General features: G+C 45.8%; 1 long non-coding RNA gene across 1 annotated transcript; it reads right to left on the bottom strand.

Moving 5' to 3' along the window:
- Positions 1 to 10,770: 10,770 nt before the first annotated feature.
- LOC147582175 (uncharacterized) lies at positions 10,771 to 15,222 on the bottom strand. The gene is made up of 2 exons (XR_015248814.1): positions 15,123 to 15,222; positions 10,771 to 12,926 (listed from the first exon to the last, which is right to left on the bottom strand). It is a non-coding gene; the product is annotated as an uncharacterized LOC147582175 (long non-coding RNA).
- Positions 15,223 to 20,812: the final 5,590 nt, after the last annotated feature.

The following is a 20,812-nucleotide window of genomic DNA, read 5'->3' as shown; positions in this document are numbered from 1 at the left end:
CTTCTCTGCACACCCCTGTGCTCCCCTGCACTGGGGAGCCCTGGCTGCACTCGGACTGCTCCAGTCAGCTCCCTGAAGCTTCCTCACCGCTGATACATGGCTCACTCTCTATTTAACAGCAGGAAGAGGCATCTTCCTCTGGACTTTCCTTGTGGGCATCTGGTCCCCTTTGCACTTCCTGGTCCTGGGCACGCAGCCTAGTCCTCTCCCAGTGTCCCTTTCTCTGGAGGAAAAGTCTCTTCCCCAGGAGTGCAGTCTCCCTTCCTTGAGCCTGCTTTCATTCTCCCTCTGCTTCTTCTCAGTCAGCTGAAGGAAGAAGCTGTGGATACGGATCACAGTGGACTGAAGGAGGGGCGGTGGGGTGGCTCTGTGGGAAAAGGGATGAGGCAGAACAGACATGTCCTCCCAGGGTCCTGGGGGCAGGGGTTCCCCAGGTAATGGAGAGCAGGATCAGAACTAGCAGAGTGGAGAAGTCTGGAAACTGACTCTGCTGCATTGACTTAGAAGAAATGAGCTTTGACAGGTTCTAGTGAGGATTCCCTACTTAAAAGAATAAGAATCCCACAAAATATCCTATCTGAATCTCTTCCAGAAGAGCATATCAAATATGAACTCCCATTTCATGTGTGTGTATATTTTTGTATCCAAGTGTGGAATAGATTTAGTTTTCTTTCTGTTGTTGTTGTTGAGGGTTTTTTAAGTTGAGGTAAAATTTTCATACAGTCAAATTCACGGATCATCAGGGTACATTTTTAAAGGACGTTATGCTTTAGAACAGTGTGGGTTACAGCAAAACAGGAAGGAGGCCTAAGTTCCCATTCACCCCGTGGCCCCATCACAGACTCTCTCACGGTCAGCACCCCCACCAGACGGTACATTTGTGACCAAGGGTGAAACGACACCGACACATCGACATCACCCAGAGTCTATAGCTTCCATCATGGTTCAGACTTGGTGGTGTTCATTCTGTGGGTGTGGACAAATACAGAGCGCTGTGATCGGACAGTATGGCACCACGCAGGGTACCTTACTGCCCTGAGGATGCTCCGTGCTCCACCTGTTCACCCCTCTTGCTGCCTCTTGACCCCTGGCAACCACTGACCATTGTCTTTTTCCCCCAGTTTTGCTAAACATGATTTTGGTGTTTTGATAAATGCATACAGCCCAAGCCACCGTGCTAGTGGGTTTGCTTCCTGATTCTGCCGTGCACATTTATCCTCTCACAGACTGGCAGCCAGAAGTCCAAAATGGGCTTCGCTGGGCCAGAGTCAAGGTGTTGACAGGGCCTGGCTCCCTCCAAAAGCCCTGGGGCAGAGTCTGCTTCCCTGCCTTTCCCAGGTTCTGGAGGCTGTCCACGCCCGCAGCTCACAGCCCTGCATCCCACTGCCTTTCTCCCCTTCTTACAGGATCTCATCCACTTGCCTTCTGTCTTCACACCTCCCTCTGCACACCTCTTGTACGGCACACCGATCCAGAAAGATCACATCTGCAAAGCCTTCCATATAAAATGACATCCACAGGCCCAGGGATTGGGACTTGGATATCTTTGCAGGCTGCCATTCAGCCTACCACACACGTCGAGATATAAAAACATTTCCATCACCCAGAAAGCTGTATAATTCCTACCAGAGATGGATACCGACCTACCCAGGCAACCATGGTTCTGGTTTCTATCAACACGATTGCCCATTCCTACTCGGCTGTCCTGGGCATGTGTCCTCCAGCCAACACAGTTTCTAGGACTTATCTATGCTGCTGTGGGAATCACTGGTTCATTCCTTTTCATCGTTGAGCAGTATCTATAGTGTGATTACATCATAGGTTTTCAATCTATTTTCCTACTGGTGGGTATTTGGATTTCTTACAACCTTTGGGGTTATGAGAGAAGTTACTATAGACATTCTTGAGCAAGTCTTTTTGTGGACACACTTTTTTCATATGTCTTCAGTAAGTACTACAGTGGTACCACTGAGTCATATAGTATAAGTATATTTTTACCGTATAAGAACCTGCCAAAAGTTTTCCAAAGTGATTGAGCCATTTCTCGCTCCCTTGGCAACGTATGAAAGTTCACGTTGCTCCCCAACCACTTCCACATTTGGTGTGTTTAAATTTTTAACTTCAGCAAATTGCAGTATCACATTGAGATATTAATTTATATTCCCTGATATCTAACACTGTTAAGCACCTTTGTATGTTTCTATTGCACACATGTATATCCTCTTTAGTAGAACATCTGCCTAAGTCATTGAATCATTTTTATTTAGTTATCTATTTTTTACTCATTCATGTGAGCAGTTTGTATATTCTGTTTATGAGACCTTTGTTGGATATATGTATTATGAATATCTTCTCCCAGTCTATGCTTTACCTTTGTACTTTCTTAATAATATATTTTAAAGAAAGATTTTCAAATTTTGATGCAGATTGATTTTCCAACTTGTTCTTTATGGGTTAGTGTTTCTTTTTTTCTCTTTAAGAAATCTTTGCCTTCTGAAAGGTTGCAGAATATTCTCCTATGCTCTCTTCTAAGAACTTTATAGTTTTGGCTTGTATCTGGAATGTGAATCATAATTTATCTATATGTGTAGTGAGAGGTGGGGATAGAAGTGGTGGGTTATTTCCATTTTTTTCTCCTGTTGTTCCAACATCATGCAAAAAATACCCTTTCTCCATTTAGTTTCTTTAGAAATTTGTTGAAAACAATTTATCATCTACTTGGTGTCTGTTTCCGAGCTATCTACCTGTTGCCTTGATGCAGTTGTCTATACCACACTGTCTTTATTAATGTGGATTTTTAGTAAGTCTTGGAATTAGGTAGGATGGTTCCTTTTCTTTATTCTTCCTAACCAAAAGTATTTGGGCAAATCAAGGTCCTTTGCATTTCCATATAAATTTTAGACTTAACTTGTAAATTTTTATAAAAACAGCCTGTTGGTATTTCAGTTGGAGTGTGTTGAATCTAAATAATAATTTGTGGATATTTCAACTCTTAACAAAATGAGTCTCTAAATTAATGATAATAGTATTTTTCTCCATTTACTTAAGTATCTTTAATTTCACTGTACAATTCTTTTCCACTCTGATAAAATATGCTTCTGAATATTTTATATTTCTTAATTCTATTATAAATTTTCATTTCATTTTTCACTTACTTGATGCTAGTATGTAGAAATATAATTAATTTTTATATTTATTTTGTATTTTATGGCCTTGCTAAATTCATTTATTATCTCTAGTAGTTATTTTGTATATCTCTTAGAATTTTTTACGTAAACAATTGTGCCGTGTGTAAATAGAGCCCGTTTTATTTCTTCTTTTCCAATTCGTATGCCTGTTTATTTCTTTTTCTTTGGTTGCGCTGGCTAGTTGCTCTGATGCAAGGTTAAATTTAAGTGGTCAGAAAGAACATCCTTGTCTTTTTCTTCCTGATTTTAGAGAAATAGCCTTCAATATTTTACCATTAAGTGAGTTGTAGGTTTTTCATAGATGCTCTTTGTCAGAGTGAAGAAGTTGCTTTTTATTTTTTTGTTGTTTGTATTTATTTATTTGTTGTTTGTATTTGTATTTTTATCACAAATAAGTGTTTAATTTTGTCAAATATTTTTCTGCATTTATTGAAATCATATATTTCTTTTTTATTTTGCTAATATATTGGTTCATACTGATGGATTTTTCTTTTTCTTTTTTTAATTTTTTTTAATTTATTTTTTATTTTTTTAATATGAAATTTATTGTCAAATCAGTTTCCATACAACACCCAGTGCTCATCCCAACAGGTGCCCTCCTCAGTGCCCATCATCCACCCTCCCCTCCCTCCCGCCCCCCATCAACCCTCAGTTTGTTCTCAGTTTTTAAGAGTCTCTTATGTTTTGGCTCCCTCTCTCTCTAACCTTTTTTTTTTTTTTTCCTTCCCCTCCCCCATGGTCTTCTGTTAAGTTTCTCAGGATCCATATAAGAGTGAAAACATATGGTATCTGTCTTTCTCTGTATGATTTATTTCACTTAGCATAACACTTTCCAGTTCCATCCACGTTGCTACGGAAGGCCATATTTCATTCTTTCTCATTGCCATGTAGTATTCCATTGTGTATATAAACCACAATTTCTTTATCCATTCCTCAGTTGATGGCCAGATCCTATTGATGGATTTTTCAAGTGTTAAATCAACCTTTGGATTTCTGGAATATATCCTACTTGGCAATGTTATATTATCCTTTTATTTTACCATGTTTTGATATCAGGGCTGTATGGGCTGTGTGAATAAAATCAGTGGAAAAAAATATGAAAGTATTTATTCATATCTTATTGTTGTGGAGTTTAAGTTAGTTTCTACTATTTCTTCCATCATTCTAGAATTCACCATTTGGCTCAAAGTTATCTTTTTGGTAAGGTTTTTTAATAGTCTTCAGTACAAAAGTTCAAATTTTAAATTAGACATACGGCTATTTAAATTTAAAGACTATCCAGACAGACTATTTAAAGACTGTCCATTTCACTTAAGTTACCAATTTTATTGGAATAAGTTTGTTTATAACACTCCCTCATAAACTGTCTAAATTATGTAAAACTTGCAGTGACATTCTCTCTTCCATTTTTGATATTTTTTGTTATTTTTTTCTTGATTAGTCTCACTATAGATTTATCCATTTACTCGACTTCACAAAGAACCAACTTATGGTATTTTGTCTTCATGGCTTGTCCTTCTCTACTTATTTCAGTTTTTTACTAATTTCTTTCATCCTATTTATTTGGTTTTAGTTTACTTCTCTTTATCTAGTTTCTTATGTGGAAATGCAGGGAAAGTTTAAATTGCTGTCCTTTTCTAATATCATCATTAGAAGCATCATTAAATTCCCCTGTAAATGCTGCTATTATTGTAGTTATTTTCATCAAGTTAAAATGTTTTCTAATTCTCTTAGTGTTTTACCTCTCACCAATGAGTTATTTAAGGTGTGTTGTTTAATTTTTAAGTATTTGCAGGCTTTTCTAAATTTTCTCATAGTTGATTTTTCATTTGATTCTCTTTTGATCAGATAACAGAAACTATAAGGTTTCAGGCTTTCAAAAGGTACTGAGACTTATTTTATGACCTCACATATGGTCTATATTGGGAATGTTTCTGCTGCACTTGAACAGTACGACTACTTCCTAGTTGTTGTGTGGGATGTTCTATAAAAGTAAATTGAGGGGCGCCTGGGTGGCTCAGTCGGTTAAGCGTCCAACTTCGGCTCAGGTCATGATCTCATGGCTTGTGAGTTCAAGCCCTGCGTTGGGCTCTGGGCTGATAGCTCAGAGCCTGAAGCCTGTTTTGGATTCTGTGTCTCCCTCTCTCTGCCCCTCCCCCGTTCACACTCTGTCTCTGTCTCTCTCAAAAATAAATAAACATTAAAAAAAATTAAAAGTAAATTGAGTTGTGTTAGTTGATAGCATTATTCAATTTTCCATATCCCCACTGTACTTTTTTCTAGTTGTTCTATCAGTTACTAAGAAAGAAGTGTAGGGGCATCTGGGTGGCTCATAAGTGTTCAACTTTGGCTCAGGTCATGATCTCACAATTCATGAGTTAAACCCCACGTCAGGCTCTGTGCTGACAGCTTGGAGCCCGGAACCTGTTTCAGATTCTGTGTCTCCTCTTCTCTCTGCCCCTGTCCTGCTCATGCTCTGTCTGTCTCTCTCTCAAAAATAAATAAACAATAAAAAATTAAAAAAAAAAAGAAAGAAGTGTTAAAAATCACCAATGGTAACTTTAGATTTTGTCTATTTCTCCCTTTCATTCTGTCAGTTTTCTTTTCATACATTTTGAGGACCTATATTTAAATATATTCACATAATGATTATTATGTCTTCCTGAAAAACTGACCATTTTATTATTGTAAAATGTTTCTCTTTATCTCTGGTAACAATCATTATCTTTAAGTCTACATTGTCTGGTACTAAGGTGGCCACATCAGTTTTCCTATACTCGTTGCATGGTATATCTTTTTCCATAATTTTACTTTCCATCTTTTTTTAATATATTTAAAATCTCTCTCAAGCAGCCTATATAGTACGTCTTATTTTCTGTTCAGTCTATTTAGACAATCTTTGCATTTGAATTGGAATATTTGGCCCATTTACATTTAACATAACTACTGATACGGTTTGATTCACATCTTAGAACCCTAAATCTGTCATGCTAATGAGGCTAAACTATCCTGATAAATGAAAAACTATGTAAAAAAAGCCAAAGAACTTCAGCTTATCATCAGCTAGCCCTTGGTCCCCAGCAGACCTGTCATCCATCCACAGATGAATGACAGCCCATCAGAGACCAGCTGAACTACCTCATATCAGAAGAACCACCCAGCTAACCCACAGAATTGTGAACTAAACAAAATGGCTATTTTTTAACTGCTAAGTTTTGAGGATTTTTGTTACACAGCCCAAACTAACTGATATATTATCTCACTGACCACTGTTTACTTAGTTGGTTGCTCTAACTACACCTTCCTCTCATTGTCCCATCTCCACCTTAGTCCAACTGTCTCTCTGAATGGCACTTCTCTCATGTTATATCTATAGAAAATCTGTTAAGACCAGTTCTGACAAAACAAATGAAAACAAAACAAACAAAAAAAAAAACTTCTGCTAAATTTTATTCACTGAATGATTTCATTTAAGTGTGTTCAACTTCTAAGATCTCTGCTCACCTTCAAGCAATGACATGTTTTCTCATGTCATCCCAAATCACCCACCTAAACTTTCATTTTAATCATTAGGAGCCTATTTTTACATATATTTACCCATTGTTGACTTTTCCGCCTTCTTGCAAAAATAAAGATTTCCAATAATCCATCAGTTATAGTACCTTCTCTAAGCAGACAAAAATATCACCTATGCTTATTTTTGAATGCTATTATTGAATCAGTATATAAGTAGAGGTTATAATGTCCCTGTGAAAAATTAATAGTGCTAAAAATAAAAATATATAGAAATACCTGTGTATTTATATATGGGTGTCTTAAAGTTGCTTTCACAAAGAATAAAAGTATGCCAGGGAAAGAGTGAGACTGGTCAAAAACATTGTTGGTCATCAATCCACCAATATCTTAAATGTAATAAGTTTTTTATTTTTTTATTTTATTTTTTTTTTTATTTATTTTTTTGGGACAGAGAGAGACAGAGCATGAACGGGGGAGGGGCAGAGAGAGAGAGGGAGACACAGAATCGGAAGCAGGCTCCAGGCTCCGAGCCATCAGCCCAGAGCCCGACGCGGGGCTTGAACTCACAGACCGCGAGATCGTGACCTGGCTGAAGTCGGACGCTTAACCGACTGCGCCACCCAGGCGCCCCTAATAAGTTTTTGTATATATCTCGTGGACACACCATCATCAATATGTATCATTGATGTAACCCTGAAGCTCACTTCATCATACAGCTGGGTCACAGTATGAATCCCGACTTTGCCACCGTCTGTGCAGAGCGCACCAAACTGTGGTCATGTTACCAATACTTGTAGGAGTCCCCATGCCCTTACTTATTACTGCATGGAACAAGAAGATTTTGCACATAAATATTTTTAATACTTCATGTGTAAATAAAAAAGAAATAAAAAGTCAATTTAGTAACCTTTTGGAACCCTAAATTATTTTCTAGTGTAAAATTCAGGGTCCCTAATAAACAACCCAGGAGACTAGAATATTAGGTACTGCTTTTGGCTAAACTGTATCTGTTTTCATGCCCTCACATTCTCAAAACACAAAGTTTTATTTATGGGAACTCTATATAAAACTTGCAAAATTGAACAAAAATAAACAGATATGGTTTTTCTTTTGAGTCATGAGAGTTCAAAACTTAACAGTTCAACACTGTGTTCACAGGACCTTCTAAAAGAACATCAGGGTAGACATGGCCAAGATGGAGAACACATGCCATCATCACTCCTTACCTGAGTCATAGAATTGTTGTCTTGGACCTGTCACAATTAGAGACTCTGAGTTCCAGTTTCAGCAGGAGGCATCCCAAGGGTGTGGAAAATAAGATTTCTGGCTTCTAGGCCCTGAATCCACAAACCGTGAAACTCAGAACATCTGGAAACATTGAGTTGCGTGTTGCAAGACAGAGGTGGCTTGGCTCTGGGAAGGGCTTGCACTCCATCCATCTACTCGTGATAGCTGTTGGGCACAACCACCGAACTCTAGGACCTAAGCCAGAATTAGTAACCAGAGATTGTTTTTCATATTTACCTTCATTGATTCTGTTCTGAAGTTGCTAATTACTTATGTAACTCTGGAAAGTCTGGAGACACGCACATAAGGACGGAAGGTAGTCACAATTTCCCTTAGACAAGTAGGGTCAGTTAACACCATTTTTAGAGTCTAGTGCTAGGAGCAAAAGACTGAGCTGCAAAGCTTATAAAGAGTGTGAGAACTCATGGTTAGTCAACAACCAACAGCACAAAGAAAACGAAAGCTTAATTTAAAGCAAAAGAGATTCCCAATGGCATACTGTCTTCTGAGCCGGACTGTCACATTCCTCGATGCCATTTTCCACTCCCTCACTCATGTGGTTCGCCCTTTTCTGAACACCTTTTTCTTCCTCCATTTCTTTTTAAGATTTAGGGAATGACAGTTGGCATATTAGACAAATGTGGACTCTGGGAAGTGCAGAGGATAGAAACAAAAATACTTCATCCTTCACACGAATCACCACAGATTTCTCAAGTTAGATGGCTTTTTCATACTGGCATCGCAGTCCTGGTTCCAGACTAGAAGTGGCACACTGTGTCAGCAGTGGAACCGCCATGAACTCCCACCCCCGCCAAAAACTCTGAGTATCCCTGGGACCCCAAAACCGCTGGTTCTAAATGACTAGACTGGAGGTTTTATGGTTCCTTTAGGGCTCTAAAGGCTTCTCTTCTGAAATGTAATTGCTTCTCCCCAGCCTTGGACACAGGAAGAGCGTGGGAGGAACCAGAGTGTGGCACCCCATGGTAAGACAGAGGTCTGGTCGCCCTTTCATGACAAACATCTCATGCAGCTTCATAACTGAAAGACCTATGAGATGGCTTCCCTGTCACTGTCACCCAATCGAGAAGCGGCCTCATAGGTCCTTCCCATGAAGCGCTGACCATTAGAACCTGAGAATTCTGGCTGAAACTCATGGAACCAACCTATGAGGCCCCTGGTGCTGTGATTTGAAAAAACAAAGGTCCACGGTGGCCAGCGATGAAGCACAAGGAGACCCACAAGTATCCAATTCGAGGACCTCTGAGCACATCCCTGGGGTCCAGTGGAAGTGCCTGGTGAGGGGCAGGTACGAGCGATGGGTGCTGGCACTCCCCAGGCTTGGCCCACGGGACGTGAGCCAAATGCCGTCACTCTTCATGTCCCACAGCTAGAGACACAGCTTCCTAGGGCTCCCAGTCCCCTTCAAAAGAGACACCTTACAGTAATTCCCTCCACGCTGGGATTCTCATCGGTTTTCCCCAATATCCCAAAGTAGCAACATGTTACTCTTTCTTCTTTGCTTCTTGGGATTTGAAAATCAAACATCACATGCTAAGCTCCTCTTCTTTCCCATGCTGAGGGTCAGGACCCAGAGTATTCTGGATCAGCCACAGTGTTGTCTGGACCTGTCAGCCTTCTTAGATGGTGCTGATAACAGCCAGCTCTCAACCTGCCAGGTGCCTCACCCATAGTTGCCCGGCCTCTCCTGCAGGGGACACGGGTGTGACAGAAGCACTTCCCCTTTTTAAAGGGGCAGAATGTGTTCTAATCTTGTTGTTTTAGATCCAAATAAATCTATTTTATTAACGTTTATTTATTACTGAGAGGCAGAGCATGACCAGGGGAGGGGCAGAGATAGGGGGAGACACAGAATCTGAAGCAAGCTCCAGTCCCCGAGCTATCAGCACAGAGCCTGACGTGGGGCTCCAACCCACAAACCGTGAGATCATGACCTCAGCCAAAGTTGGATGTTTAACTGACTCAGCCACCCAGGTGCCCCTAAAGTAAATCTATCTTAATATGTAAAAAATAATACTATTTTAGATTCTTAATATATTTTTTGTTTTTTGAAACAATTTTCAGCCTTCCTGAGAAACACCAACCTATGAGTTATGTTGAAAAAGAGGATAAATTAGCATTAACCATCCTTACATCAGAGACCGTGTTCATCATTTTTCATTCGTGGGCTACCACTCACAATAACCCTATGTGATAGGGATGTTGCTCCTACTTTATAGAGGAGGAAACTGGGAACTTAAAACTTGCTGAAGGTCACACAGCCAGGCTATGGCCCAGAACACCCTGGGATGCTGACCCAAAAGCCAGCACCCCACCGCCCCAGCCTTGCTCCCTCCTCTGTCCTAGGTGAACGTGCAGTTACGCTCATGGCCATCTTGGATCCGGGAACATAAACCCCTGAGAAATGAGTATTGAGAGATTGACCCCACACATTTCAGCCAACCTTTTCTCACGACCTACCTGGGGTTGGGACGTGTGTACACATTTCCAACCCACAAATGCAGAGGACAAGAGACCTGCCCATGTTGTCTGTTAGCAGCGAACCTAGGAGTCTGTGACACGTGTCTGTATGATCATGGACAGACCACATCGTACTGCAGCCAAACAGAAGGTCTGACATCTGCACGTGAACGAGAGCACGATTTCCTTTGGAAATGATACAAGTATTTGCATGTATTACTTAAATGAAGTTTCTATAAACCACCTTTTACTTTATCAGTTTAAATTTGTATATAAATATAAGAAAACGTTCTACGGAAAGTGTACATTATACAATTTATGATATTCCTCACTTAAAGCTTCGGCGACAGGTGGCTCCGGGTGCACACAGGGCTGTGGGCTCCAGCCACTGTGCCCGTGGGGTGAATTCTTCTGCTTCTCCGGGGGTCCTGTGCCCAGCACCAGCCAAGCACAAGTGCAGTGAGGTTGGATCGCATCTACAGGGGCTCAGAGCTGCTGTGTGCCCTCAGGGTTCTCCCTGTGGTGTCTCCATAGTGTGCGGAAGAGGTTCAGAGGCTTGTCTTCCAGACGACCTGCTCTGCTTTCGGTCCTGCTCTGGCCTCTCTCAGCAACGTGTGGGGCTTCTGACTGACACTTCAACAGAATGACGTGGCTTTGAAGGAGCCACGTGTTTGTCTCCGGTGGCTGGGTCTCATCTACATCCTATGAGTCTCCCATAACAAGTGATCAGCATCCTTTAGTTGGAACCTATCAACAGGAAGATGGTATCCACTTTGGGCCCGCAGGTAGACTAAGTACGGCTCTTGATGGCCAGAGCACGCATCCCAGTGTGAAGCCCCACCTGGAGAAACAGCCGGGATGAACAAAGGAGGATGGGAGGGCGTGGTCGTCCAGGTTGCTGGCTGAAGTCCAAAGATGTCTGCTTGTCCTGGGAACAGATATGTATTACCCCCAGGCCCACAGGACAAATGACTTCTGAGCAGAGAAACAGGAAACTGAGACAATCATTTTCTGCCTGTGTTTCTTTCTTTTATATGTTCTGCAAACGGGAAAAGAGAGTCACCCAAGTTTATAGAAAACTTTGGGAATGCTAGTCTCAAGAGCGTATAAACTCCTTTTTCTTTCTTTTATTAGAAAAAAAAACGAAGCAAACTTTTTTAAACTGTCCGTGGCATGGAATTCACAAGATACTGCATGGTGTGGCAAGAACCCCCAGCACCCACCCACGGCGCCAGCCCTCCGTCCCCAGAGCAGCCCCACTGCCGTGCTGCACGTCTTCCCAGCTGGTTGGCTCACAGACCCTTGACTCCAGCAGCAGCAGCAGCACCCGCAGTGCAGTGTCCAGGCCGGAGCAGTGGGGGTTGGATTTCCCACCTGGATTCTACTTATTAAAAATTTAAACACTGTGTTACTCGGAGATTTCTCCTTCACTGAGACATGGAGAATTTCTGTGCAAGACGGAGTGAGCAGCCTCGCCTGCCTTTGGTGAGATGCTCAGTGCCCCTGGAGAGCAGCCCAAGTCCGACCTAAAGCAAAACCCAGACTTTAATCACGCTCTCATAACCAGCACGTTCTGCATTGATTGCATGTGTCCATGAGCAGCCTGGATTATGCTGGGTCAAGTCAAGCGATGCTGTGTCAGGGCCCAGGGCGAGGCTGGCCTTTCTCCAACCTCCCTGCAAACACAGTGCGGGCTGTTTATACCCTAGTGCTTTTTCTGTCACTTCCTAAGCCACTGTGGGGAAGATGAAAAATTCTAGCAGCAGTGATGCGTAAGTAATTCGGCCAGATGCCAAGGAAGTGGCCAGTGGCCCTGCCGGCAGAACTGATGGTACGATTTTGCCTTTATTTGGTGCCAGAGGAGGAGAGAAAACCAGCAAGCAAGATGAACGGAGGCTAACAATATCTTTCTCGATGAAAAGCTCACGTTTTTTTTTGAATCTTGAATCTGGTGGCTAAGGACCGTATCCTCGCATTTTGTTGCCGGCGAGAGAAACTGCTCTAGCTGTGCCGCGTCCCCGGGTCGTGCCCGTGATCACGTCCCACAGGTGAGGGCAGGAGGCTCACGTGAAACACGGCTCGTCTAATCGGCGTTCGCTAAACAAGGACATCGGAGGGTGCCAGGCGCAGGGCCACCCGACCCTTCCTATCGGCCACACGCCTCCTCTCTGATTTACACGGCAGCCTGTGCCCAACACCACCTGCCACCGGGTGGGTCTTCCTCAGAGAGGCAGGAGAGGGCTCACATTTTGTTAGACCTGCTCCTTGAAACAAGCCTCACAGCAGATTCCACAGGCATCTGTTTGTTGTCCTTTTCTGAAAACAATATAAAAATTAGGTTCCTTAGTCTTTTTCTCCTCGGATTATCACTATTGCAGCCATGACTTAGATTCCAACGTGAGGGTTTCTCTCTTCCAAAACAAGCGGATAAGTTGCAAGGCAGTAGGAAACTTGAACCTTAGAGGATAAAAAGCCAAAAAGAAATTTCTTTTTCACAAAGATGAGAAAACGTTTTGTCCAAATGACAGAGATGCGTCCCCTTGCCCTGACACGGACGGGGTCAGGCACCAGTCTGGTGCAATTTGCCGTGGGCTCTGACTCAGTTGACATCTCACAGCAGTTCCTAACCTGAACCACGTGATGGAGGCCACGCAGAAGTGCTTCTAGAAGCTGCCTGCACCCAAGAGGAGGGCTCTCTTCTGCAGCCCCAGCCGCCCCCCTGCCCAGGCCATTCCCACCCTCTTGCTTGCACACGCAGGCCTTGGTGGCCCCATGGGACAGGCAAGAGTCCAGATCTCATGCCCAGAGGGCCCTCCAGGGCCTTCTGGCAGCAGGAGCTTCCCACCGCGGGGCTGACGGTCACCACTCTGGTTTTGTCAGTCCCAGTACGCAAGTCAGTTACACTAAAGCCTCCCGTCGTGTGTGGGTTGACAGGTCTGACTAGAACAGAAGGTTATTTAGTTAAAAAGTGAAAAATGCCATTTACTTGAGTGAGTGATGAGTCATCCGACGATGCAGCTGAATTTGCATGGAGATGAATGGGTCCTAAGAGGACTTCTGATTTCACTTTCTTATTCCACAGTAGAGGCCCAAGAGGGTTAGCTGCTCAGCAGGGTCAGAAGCTAATTAGTGGCCCAGGGACCCACACCGGGCTTGAGTGTGACGACCTCTGCGGGGGCTGTGACCCGAACCTGAGACGGGCCAGCTCGGAAGACGTGGACCTCGTCCCCCTTCACACCCAGGCTCCTTCCCACTGACATGATGTGCACAGCTCCACACGCTCTTTGCTCGCTGCGCTTTTCGGTGTTTCAGACCAGAGACGGGTGGTTTAGGGACATCCAGTTTCCTCAGCCAATCTGGATCTAAGTTTCCTACTACGCTCTCAGATGAGGGTGGCTGGTGAAGGGACATACTCCTTGAACACCGACCACTCCCACTGTGTGAATATCTGTTCAGTGAGGAGTCAGAAGCCCGTTTGAAGTCTATTAGATAATATGCAAAGCATAAGCCATCATTTAGACCCTCAGTATTCATTCAGTATCGGTGCAGGGTACAGTGACAAATACAAAAATCGGGGCATATAGTATCTTTTGAGTAAGCACTTTCTGGTAGTCCCAAACAGAGAGAACCCTCCTCTTGGCATACTAACTGCTAATTTGATTAATTAGGCCAGTTGGATAACCTTTCTGTGATAACCATTATGATGCTATTTAAATAGCTTCTTATATTGGGGTAGCACTTTCAATATCACCTATGCAAGTGGTTTTGATTTGAAAAGAATTAAAAGTCTAAAAATGTCTACGTTGGTGCAGACATTGATCCAATCATTCAGAAATAGTTATGGCGTGTCTCTTACGCTCCAGTATCCAGCCAAACACGGAGCCTACAGAAAACAAAACAGATACATTCTTGCTCTTGACGTGCACAGTCTAGAAAGAGTAACCAGAAGGCTTTTCCGAGTGCATGCCTCATCAGAGGTCTTCACCAGGCAACCCCAAGCTGTGGGCACTTGCGTGTGCAAGCTGAATTGAACACGGCGTCCTTTGTAACACACGTGCGCACCTGGGGTGAAACCTGAGGGGCCGGAAATACGAACAAAGAGGTGCTCTGATGGTTTGGACCTGCTCCCTGCACACCCCAAAGGGTCACTCTGCTCTTCAGAGATTACTGGCCTAGGGAAGCATACCTTGTACCTGCTCACTAAATTGAACAGCAGGAAGGGGCCATTTTCTGCCATGCGTTGACTGCATCCGCACGAGCTACTTGGGGCAGAAACTGACAATGAGATTCGCATTGGATGACCTCACTTTTATGTGCGAAAAATAGTTATTTGTCCTTCTTTCTCCTCCCCTAAATTCAAAAACATCCTTTTCATAAAGCACAAGGGGAAAACTCAAGTAAATGCTAAACAAATGCACTTAGGAATAAAAGCTGTGAATGGAAACCAAAGTGACGTCTGTGCGAGATTCAGGTAGCCATCCTGGGGAAGCAGCAGGCTCGGGGTCAGAGAGGCCTCTGCGGGGGAAGGAAGGGGCCGGGTGGTGGGAAGAGGCGAGCGGGACCCCCCACCCCGGGTGGGCTGCCAGGCTGCAGACAGACTAGTGTTTTTTAGTGTGAGGGACGGACACTCGCGGGAAAGCTGGGAGTACGTACTTCCCTGGCCACGCAGCGAACCCACCTCTGGACACCCTTCAGGGCGAGAAGAGGTTCTGAGGGAGAAGCAGGTTCCAGCCTGGCTGCAGCCCCCGCCTGAGGGCTGGCTCACCCAGACCTGGTCACAGAGGAGGGAGGCGTCGCCGGGACCTGGTCACAGAGGAGGGAGAGGCTCACCCACAGCCCTGCCCAGAGGAACAAAAACACATTGTCTTTCTCCTCCTGACCCTGGGCCTCAGCTGTACTTTGTGCTTTTTCTGTTTTCTCTGGACTCATTTAAGTGGAGGGGCATCAGGCAGTTTTGAACTGCACTAAATGCTACTTTCAGTCAAATTCTCCACGAGTTGCTGAGGCTCAGCAGCTGACTGTCCAACAAGCCCCTAAACTGAATGTGGCCTAAATGTGTGTCTTCTCCATGTGAATTAAATTCCAGATGTTCTACAAGCACAAAAGATCTGTGTTGTCCCCGGGTCAGAAAAGGGGCAGAGCTGGCAGTGAGGACGTGGGAGCCCTGTGGCGCCCGTGCGCTGACCCCCTACGAGCACTCGCCAGCTCACTTTCTGACCCCGGGGGCGACATAGCCGGAGCGTGCACTGTGTCACCCTCCAGTCCCTGTGACATCTTCCTGGACAAACTCACCGCGTCGCTCCCAAGTGATACATCTCTTGTTAAGACTCACAGAAGGAAGTTTCAGTCCTGCTACTGGCTCCTTAAGGCAGCAAGAAGATGTCATTAAGGCTCCAGGACCGGATCTTCATGTCTGCAAGCACAGAAAATCATCACACACGTGACTCGAGCTGTGATGGAGACCCTGTGACCCCATGTCAAATTGCACACACCCCTCCGTTTCTGTGCTCACGGCATTTCACCGTCTGACACATTTTGTATTTACCTGTTTATCATCGTTCCTTCTCATTAGCACGCCAGTCCCCAGAACAGGGCACCACATAAGTGTTTGCTGAATGAAGGAGCATCTGTCTCTAGCTCAGCACAGCCATTTGTGTGTAGCACACACCTGTGAGTGTTCATGGCTGGGGAACTGGCAGTGGGTCTCAGCCCCCGGCAGGCCCCGCAGCGGGGCTCAGCCCCCGGCAGGCCCAGCATTGGGGCTCAGCCCCCGGCAGGCCCCGCAGCGGGGCTCAGTCCCCGGCAGGCCCAGCATTGGGGCTCAGCCCCCGGCAGGCCCCACAGTGGGGCTCAGCCCCCGGCAGGCCCAGCATTGGGGCTCAGCCCCCGGCAGGCCCAGCATTGGGGCTCAGCCCCCGGCAGGCCCCGCAGCGGGGCTCAGTCCCCGGCAGGCCCAGCATTGGGGCTCAGCCCCCGGCAGGCCCTGCAGCGGGGCTCAGCCCCCGGCAGGCCCAGCATTGGGGCTCAGCCCCCGGCAGGCCCCGCAGCGGGGCTCAGTCCCCGGCAAGCCCAGCATTGGGGCTCAGTCCCCGGCAGGCCCCGCAGCGGGGCTCAGTCCCCGGCAGGCCCAGCATTGGGGCTCAGTCCCCGGCAGGCCCAGCATTGGGGCTCAGTCCCCGGCAGGCCCAGCAGCGGGGCTCAGTCCCCGGCAGGCCCAGCAGCGGGGCTCAGTCCCCTGCAGGCCCCGCAGCGGGGCTCAGTCCCCGGCAGGCCCAGCATTGGGGCTCAGCCCCCGGCAGGCCCCGCAGCGGGGCTCAGTCCCCGGCAAGCCCAGCATTGGGGCTCAGTCCCTGGCAGGCCCAGCATTGGGGCTCAGCCCCCGGCAGGCCCAGCATTGGGGCTCAGCCCCCGGCAGGCCCAGCATTGGGGCTCAGCCCCTTGCAGGCCCTGCAGCGGGGCTCAGTCCCCGGCAGGCCCAGCATTGGGGCTCAGCCCCCGGCAGGCCCAGCAGCGGGGCTCAGCCCCCGGCAGGCTCAGCATTGGGGCTCAGTCCCCGGCAGGCCCCGCAGCGGGGCTCAGTCCCTGGCAGGCCCCGCATTGGGGCTCAGCCCCCGGCAGGCCCAGCATTGGGGCTCAGCCCCTCCAGGTGCCTTCAGACTTCGACTGCACCATTCACCTTGCTCGTTACGCCCTGACATACATCATCGTTGTCTGGCTGGAATGCTACACTTGTAATCGTTCTCCGGATCCAGGTAACCCTCCTGCATCAGTCACAGCGCCAGGCTGGCTTAACGGGGCCCAGGTCACTGGTCGAGGCGGCTTGCCTGAGGCTCTCTGTCCAGGGCCGTCGGAGGAAGCAGGGACTTTAGTGCCGAGATGAGGGGCCTTCAGGCGGGAGCTGACGCCCACATGTGCCGTTCCTGCTCCCCAACATGCAGCAAGATTGGCCGGGCCTTTCCTCACACGAAGAAGGACAGGCTGGAGGGAGGTCTGTCCGCTCAGACCTCCAGTCTGTCCCTGCCCAGCTTCCTGCTTCTGTGTCCTCCGCCCCCAGGGCTGCTCTGCTTGGGACCAGCTGGTGTCTTGCTAGGGCCCCGGGGCACCCTTGTGGCCAGCCCTCCCCAGGCACACCCCTTGCTGCTGCCCCACCCGTGTCTCCCGGGCATCTGACCAAACAGCCTGCTCTCTGCGGTTGGAGGTTTATCCTAAGTGTATTCCTCAACTATCATTTCAGGGGAAACCAAAAAGAAAAGAAGATAAATACCCATGTTCATCTGGCCGTCTTAAACCAAAGCCACACCGTTCATTTCTCTAAACTGTATTATCGGTATAAAAATAATTATCTCAGGGCGCCTGGGTGGCTCAGTCGGTTGGGCGGCCGACTTCAGCTCAGATCATGATCTCGCAGTCAGTGAGTTTGAGCCCCGCGTCGGGCTCTGTGCTGACAGCTCGGAGCCTGGAGCCTGTTTCAGGTTCTGTGTCTCTTCCTCTCTCTGCTCCTCCCCTGCTTGCTCTCTGTCTCTCTGTCTCTCTCTCTCTCAAAAATAATAAACATTAAAGAAAATTAAAAAAAATAATTCTCTCTTCTCATATTCTCTTGTTCTCTCGAGACAGATAGAGACAGAGATGTAGATATGTAGATCCTTCTGTCTGTCCAGCAGGGAAGAGTGCATATATTTGAATTCACTGTTGATAAGAAAGCTATCTTATCCCCTTTCATATCATTTTCAGTTTACATGGGAAGCAACTGGCACACTTATTTGAAAAATACAGAGTTCTGGGCTGCACCCAGACCCTGACTCAGGGGCTCTGGGAAGGCCTGAAAATCTGCATTTTAAACCTCTGCCAATTCATCTGACACTAACGTTTCGCAGGGCACATTTTGCAAAATAAGCTCCAATGTTTTGCGCAGAAGATAATAAATACAGGTTAACTGTTTCACATTTAAAAATACCATTCTTTGTTCCTATTTACAAACAAGAGAATAGAATGTAATTAGTTGAAGCAGAAAAGTAGCTCTTCAAAAGGTGTAAGATTGTAGAAATATCTCCCAGACAGCCAGGGTCAGACGCTAAGCTGCGCATCAAGCCATCTTGAGGCTCTTGAAAAGGTTGTACTGCCTGCAGCCACTTGGCATCCGGGAGGCTGGGCCTGGGTGCCACCCCCGGTGGGTCATGTGGGGTCTCACTGACACACAGGAGACAGAGGGAGGCGTTGTAAGACGCCTCACAACCGCAAGCAGTGAATGTCTGCCACAGGATCTAAAATTACCCCAGTGACGTTTTCCTCACTTTGCAGAGATCATGAGGCACTTCACGCTATTGACACGTGTTCAAAATGGTGATCGCAATCGCTGCCTTCTTACAAGGCACCTGGTTCTCCGGTAGATTCCATCCATATTCACAGCCAGAATGTATCATCAAACAGCCGGCCACTGGCCATAATATTACATGTGTACTGGGAAATCTAAGGAAAAAAAATCATCCCAGTAAATTATAGTAACTATTTGTTGCTAAGGTATGGCAAGAGGTATCTGTTTCCCAGCAAGACTGGCCATCCCCTCAGTGGCACTGAAGGAAATAAAGCTGAACACTTTGGGGGCGCCTGGGTGGCTCAGTCAGTTAAGCATCCAACTTGGGCTCAAGTCATGATCTCACGGTCTGTGGGTTCGAGCCCCTGTGGGGCTCTGTGGTGACAGCTCAGAGCCTGGAGCCTGCTTCGAAATCTGTGTCTCCCTCTCTCTCTGCCCCTCCCCTGCTCGTGCTCGTGTGCTCTCTCTCTGTCAAAAATAGGTAAACATTAAAAAGAATTTAAAGCTGAACACTTTGGGGTGGTTAGAACTTTAATAAAAATGTAAAGAATTTTTAAAAATATGTTTTTAGAGGGGATGTCTGGGTGGCTCAGTTGGTAAGCATCTGACTCTTGATCTCAGCTCAGGGCTTGATATCAGGGTCGTGAGTTCAAGCCCTGGGTTGGGCTTGGTGCTGGGCGTGAAGCGTACTTAAAAAAAATTAAAATATCTTTTTAGAGGCATATTTACTTTCATGTTTGCAATAATATTAGGTCTTTAATAACTATGAGCATTGGATTAAAAGTATCATGGGGTGACTGGTGGCCTCTGGTTGGTTATGCCTCTGACTGTTGATTTCAACTCAGGTCATGATCTCATGGTCATGAGATCGAGCCCCTCGTCAGGCCCTGTGCTGAGTGTGGAGCCTGCTTGGGATTCTCTCTCTCCCTCTCTCTCTGCCCCTTCCCTGATTTCTCTCTCTCTCAAGAAAAATAATATATGATAAAAACAGAGAGGTAGTCCATAAGAGGCTCTTTTTTTAATTTATTTTTTTAATGTTTATTCTTTTCTGAGAGAGAGAGAGAGAGAGCACAAGCAGGGGAAGAGCAGAGACAGAGAAAGAGAGGGAGACACAGAATCCGAGGCAGGCTCCAGGTCCTGAGCTGTCAGCACAGAGCCCGTTGCAGGGCTCAAACTCACAAACCGCAAGATCGTGACCTGAGCTGAAGTTGGATGCTTGACCCATTAAGCCACTCAGGCGCCCCCATAAGAGACTCTTAAATACAGAAAACAAACTGAGGGCTGCTGGAGGGGAGGAGGCTGGGGGATGGGCTGGATGGGTGATGGGCATTAGGAGGGCACTTGTTGGGATGAGCACTGGGTGTTATATGTAAGTGGTGGATCACTACATTCTACTCCCGAAACCAATACTACACTATATGTTAACTAACTAGAATTTAAATAAATTTTAAAAGGAATACACACACACATAAAAAGTACACAAGCCATAGCACAGAGACTACCCCGGTCAGTGTGGCCACACAGTGCTGTGGACTCAGGAAGCAGAGATCTAGTTTAAATACGTGGTACTTAGATACAGTAATGCAACCCATTCTCTAGATAGAGATGTTACATCACAGGCTCAAGGTTTCCATAGTTGAACTGATATGGATACTGCTGATGTGTACCTAGCAGGTCAAGTCTTAAGACTAACACTGGCAGGTTCTAATCCACTTTAAGGAAAACATTCTCTTCTCTCATCATTTGGGGGAAGAAGGCTGACATTTCTGTTGAGACCAAACTGCTTTCTGTGACTATTGACTGTCTGAAATAAATTGAGATGTGAAGCAAAGCCTACTAGACCCTTGAACATCATCGTGTTTTCAAAGGAATCAATTCACTTCTTCAAACCCATGGAATTATATCAAATCAACTATTAGCATAAAGTAATTAATTTAATGCACGTTTCATTTTATTATTTTGAAAGGGTTATGGAATTATTTAAAGAGATGTTTTAGCCTCTAGTAGAGGAAAATCTTGTACATCGAAGACA

This window comes from Puma concolor, chromosome A3, assembly GCF_028749965.1.
Source record: "Puma concolor isolate L17-30 chromosome A3, mPumCon1.1.hap2, whole genome shotgun sequence".
NCBI lineage: Eukaryota > Metazoa > Chordata > Mammalia > Carnivora > Felidae > Puma > Puma concolor.
The sequence above is the reverse complement of the archived record's forward strand: the minus strand, read 5'-3'. Positions and strand labels throughout refer to the sequence as shown.